This window comes from Bidens hawaiensis, unplaced genomic scaffold, assembly GCF_021521415.1.
Source record: "Bidens hawaiensis isolate Kalapana, Puna unplaced genomic scaffold, B.hawaiensis_p1.1 tig00044314_1, whole genome shotgun sequence".
Taxonomy (NCBI): Eukaryota; Viridiplantae; Streptophyta; class Magnoliopsida; order Asterales; family Asteraceae; genus Bidens; species Bidens hawaiensis.
Genome location: NW_027505889.1, coordinates 1 through 5805, shown reverse-complemented (window position 1 = coordinate 5805; position 5805 = coordinate 1).

Sequence of the window (5805 nt, the reverse complement as noted above, 5' to 3'; positions counted from 1 at the left end):
AGTATATTTTAAAATTAGTTGAGACAAATAAAATGTACACGAACGTTAATTACTATTTAATGGTTATTTTTTTCAAAATTTGAAGGATGTGGTAATTCTGAAGAAAACGAATTCACTATTTAACAACCAAGATTCATAACCTTTCAATTAAAGTCAAGATGGAAAAGAATTATTAAACCTTAAACAAAATTTATATGTGTTTCATTTAATTTAAAAAAATAACAATTACAAAGAAATTACGCAATATTAGACTAACTAATGAAAATCGAGTAACTTTACAGGAACAAAAAAAAACTTTGAGTGACTTTAGTAAAACACTTCAAAAACTTAGTTACAATTATGCAAAATTAGAGAACATGTACTCAAATTTAGTTTTTTAGCAAAGTTATAAGACATAGTTGGATAAATATAAAACATTTAGTAAAAATAATAATTAATTAAGAGAAGTGAAAAACTTGTGTTACGATGAATAGTATATACACTTGCAGAACTTGTAACTTAAAGAAAAATATATTAATTTATCAACGTGAGAGAGAGGATTAGACATTTGCTTCACATATTTATACCATGATTAGCTAAACGTGCCTCTTCTATATGCTAAACATTCCCTCAATGAAAGTAAAGTAGAGATTGTTACTAAATTAGTAAAAGTAGTTATACATTCAGTAAAATGTTGAAGACAGTGTATGTTTCGCATATTGATCTGTATATATGTTCGTATCTCTATTACATATTGATAGTTGTTTTTCTTAACGTTACCATTTTTTTTTGTATACTATGAACTTTTGGACTAGACACATGACACGAAACTAGTTGACATTTAGTTCACCAAAGTCAACCAATTTTGACTGGTCCGAATTAACATCTGGCCCACTATTTAATTGAAAGCCCATAAGTAAAAATCCTCCCCATTTAAAAATGTTTCTAAGCCCAAACCTGTGTAGTCGGCCCAACCAAACTCAGGTCCATTGGCTGAAGAATGAGGCACCTGCTTGTAGTGGTGTGAACAATAGGTGAAAAAAACCCGAACCCTGAACCGAATCCGAAATAAAAACCCGAAATTGGTTTTTTTAACACCTAGGTTTCCAACACCCAAACCCGTACCCGACCCTACCCGTAGGGTACGGATAGGTTATGCATTTCGGTACTAAACCCCGAACCCGAACCGAACCCGATTTGTACTCAGTAATACCCGAAAACCCGAACCGGTTCCATACCCGAAACCGGGTTTTTCAAATACCCGATGTATACCCGAAAAATACTTTAAAAATACCCGAAAAATACCTCTAAAAAGTGCAACCTTTTAAAAAATCCAATCTATACCCGAAAAATATCCGAAAAAAACCTGAAAAAATCAACAAATAGGGCTTTTTCAATACCCAAAAATCGGGTATTCAAATACCCGGTTTTAGAATACCCGGTCCTATACACGACCCGAACCCAATGCATAGGGTATGGTTTTTAGAGGCAATACCCGGACCCGGACCCGATCCGGTTTTTACCAATACCCGATTTTCCAATACTCGGTCATACTCGAACCCGATTCCATACCGAACCCGGGTATTTGAAAAATCTGATTTGTGCACCTCTAGTGTGAACTGTGAACGGCTTGGTTTTTGGGTCGATTTTATGTAAAAATAAATTGGACTTTTATAACTGTTCGATTTCGGTTTTAGTTTTGATTTCGGTTCGGTTTCGGTTTTTGCCGTTTTGATCTTGAAGCTTTTAGGCCGGAAAAAAGTTGACGGAAAATAATGAATTTAGGTATAAATAATTTGTTAATTACTTTCAAGTTGATTATTATATACATTTAGTCAAAAATATTTTAATTACATGGTTATTAAATTCTTATAAATCACTTAAATTAATAATCTAGAATTTAAGTTCGGTTTTTACAGTTTTATTATATACAAAACTAAAACCAAACCGTAAATTCGGCTTTTCTAAAAGCATAAAACCAAACCCGTTGGCATTTATTTAAGTTTGATTTTTTGGTTTTTTCGATTTCTAATTAGTTTTTTTAGCTCTTGCATACCTTTACGATATCTGCTTGTCAAGCTATTTAGACATGAACCCTATGAGAAGTTACAAAATTGGTTAATCGGGTCACCGATCGGTAAGAATTTTAGTTGTTAAACACGGTCGGAAACAACCCATGGGTCAAACCGGGCCAAACCAAGCCTTCCATGAGGGCAGCTGAATTTGACAATAGGCAACACGGTCAGGACCGGCTCAATATGTTGGGGCCTAAATCGAAATGAGATCTTGTGACACTTTTAAGACAATTATGTTAAAAAAAAGTGTTAATAGCCAGTTTCGAACTTGTGACCTACATGACTACATCTAAGCAACACACGGTTTTATCACTAGACCAATAATTATTTTCATGTATAATCCGCCAATCACAAAAATCTCTATAAATAATGTTTTTTTTTATTTTTAAATTTAAATGTCTTAGTTAAGTATGAAATTAAAGCATTATTTTTATTTTGTTGGTTCATGGGCCGCCCATAAACCCGATGTATCCGGTTCCCATGCAAACAAATTGGTCAAGAAAGTACCCACGTTCTCATATCATGTTAAGTAAAAGCCCCGACACCTTTATTTTCAATTTTCTCTTTATGCTTTTCTTAGTTGTACTTTCTGCATATTAGTTGGTTATTTTAATTTTCATAGGTAGTGTACGTGGGTAGTTGCATTTGTATTTCCCTTTCTTTATATGAAAGGCAGAGAAAGTTTATAAATGAAAATTTTGTGTTAATTTTTATCTAAATGAATTTTGAGTTAAAGTTAATTCGTCTTTGCTGACTTGACTTTGGCATCTTAAGTGAAGATTTTAGACATGATTTTTAACCGGAGTGGTGAATCTGTATCTTTGGTTAGTTATCACAGCCCTACGGTTTTATTCAGTGGTGTATCTGTATCTGAAAACGAATAGTTGACCTATCTGTTTTTTACATTCGAATAAATTCCTACCCTTACCGGTGATTTTGATATCAGGCCACATCTTTAGAGCATATCCAATAAGACATTTTTATGGAGTGTTTTTTGTGTTTGTCCACATCACCTATTTTTGTTTATTGTGGGTAAATAAGCATTTTTAAGTGGAGTTTTGAGTTTTCCCACAAGTACTACCAAAAACAAAATATTTTTTACATATGGTAAACGATAGTGACGGATCTAGACAAAAATCTCAGGAGTAACGTTCAAATTTTTTTATTTTTTTTGCCGTATTACACACAATGTAATCGAAACAAAAATTGAAACATGATACATAGCATGCAAATTTCTCTTATTCGGTTTTTGAAAGCTTGAAATCGAGTCATTACATCCTGTTCTTTTAGTTTAATGAACGTTCCTCTTTCGACTACACAAATTAAAGCATTGTTCAAATACTCATCATGCATTCGCTTACATAAACCCGTATTGATAAGCTTTACTTTTGAAAAAAAATATATTTCAACGATTGCGATTGCAATCGGTAAAACCAACGTTAGCTTAAATATTCGATAAGCCAAAGCAAAAGTAGTGTGTTTTCCGGTTTCCACCATTATACGAGCAAGGTCACACATTCACCTAATTTTGCAAATTTATCATATTCCTTTAAAGTGTGATAAAATGTTGTACGATCAGCCGAAATACACCATTTTCTTCATTACTAAAACCATTCGGATGCATTTCCGAAAATGCCACTATCTTAGATATGTCAACTTGGAAAATGAATCTCAAGATTTAAACTAGACATATTTTCTAACAAAGTAGTTGAGACTTTACTAAATCTATTTCCAATTTCTTGAATTTGCATATCCAAAACCGTATTAAAAATTTCAACCTCCAAATGATGATTCCGTTGAACATGTTTCTGTTTGATGTTTCTCGTTTAAACAAAAGAAAAAAAAAGGTTAGTGGTTTCTATTTTCTTTGGGCTATAAACTTTGTTTAGGCTTTATTTAATTTGAACTTTAAAAAAATGATAATTCTGTTGAGCCTGTTTATATTTGAGCATGTTTATGTTTAATGTTTCTAGTCTAAACAAAAGAAAAAAAAAAGATTAGTTGTTTTTATTTTCTTTGGGCTTTATTTAATTTGAACTTTTAAATTGGTTGACATTTAAACAACTAGGGGTAACATATATTTTTTTTCAGGGGTAGGAAATACGAAAATCGACCCAAAAAGAAAAAATGCACACTGTCGACGAAAAGTTGAGGGGTAACAAATGCTACCCTTGATTACAAGGTACATCCACCCCAAGTAAACGATGGTTATGATGTGAGAATATTGTTGGGTGTTTTTAGGATTTTTATTGGGTGAGTTTTGAATGTTTTAAAAAAGAAGACAAAATGGCAAAAGACGTCGTTTATGTTTGGTCTGATTTTCAGTAGATGTCCTTTATCGAAATAAATAGCATAAGACATTATTCATGTTTAAAATCCCTTTCACGTTAAGTCCTTTGGGTTCAACATGAAAGGGACTTAACGTAAATTGGATTTAAAACATGAATTATGTCTTCTGATATTTGTTTCGATAAAAAACGTCTACTGAAAATCTGATTAAACATAAAGGAAATCTTTGCCATTTTGTCTTAAAATAAGATGTTAACTTTTTATAATGTGAGAAGTGATTAAGCATGTTTTTTTAAGGTAGTGTTTGTTATGAAGTAATGAGAGGTGGAATGAAATGACCCATTCCAAATGAATGAAAGAAAACATGTTTGGTTACCATTTATTAATGGAATGAATTATTCCTAAGGAATGCAAACCATTCCATATATAACATTTTTCAATTCTTAGCAAAAGGTAGTTTTTCTTTCATTCCTTCTAGGAATGAAATGGAAAATGAGAATGAAATGGAAAATGATCAATAATAATAATAATGATAATGATGATGATAATAATAATAATAATTAATAATAAAAATAATTATTATTTTTGTTATTATTATTACTCCTACTATTATTATTGCTATTTATCATCATCATTATTATTTTATTATATTATAAATTTTATTAAATTATAATTGTTATTATACTTTTATTACTATATCGCATTATCTTATAATCGTTTTATTAACTGAGAAAAAATTTTATGATTGAATAGTTTACTATTTAATTAAAAAAAATTAATAAAGTGATGATTCATTTCATTCCTATGTTGTAACCAAACAAGACAATGGAATAGTAATGATTCATTTCATTCCTTTGTTCATTCCATTCCTTTGTCCATCTCCATTTCCTCGTTCATTCCATTACCCCATACCAAACAGACCCTAAGTGTTTTTCGAAGTTAAGCCAAGCCAATGCTACATCTAGGGGTGTTCACGGTCCGGTTTTAACGGTTTTTCGGTCAAACCGTGAACCAAACCGTTAGTACGGTTTTCTATGATTGAAAACCAAAACCGAACCGTTGAAAATTAAAACCAAACCAAACCGAACCGCTAATAACGGTTTGGTTCCGATTTGGTTTCATGATTTGAACTTTTTCGAACTTATGCAAGTTATAAAACTTATTAAAGTAATGTTGTGTTATTTTGCTGATCTATTATGATACTGAACTCTTCATTATAGCTTTGGTGAGGTCTTCAACACAATTTTACCATACTAAACAACATAAGTACATGAAACTTTTACTATTAATTTAGACATTTTAGAACCACAAAACATAAATTACTTTTCGATAAATTCTTTGTGAACTTGGGGATGATAACATAAGCTATTTTATAAGTATAAACTCCAAACAAAATTTGGTTTTTAAGTGCAAATATGCTACTCAGCTAGGATTAAGAAAAAAAAAAATATAGGTAAGGATA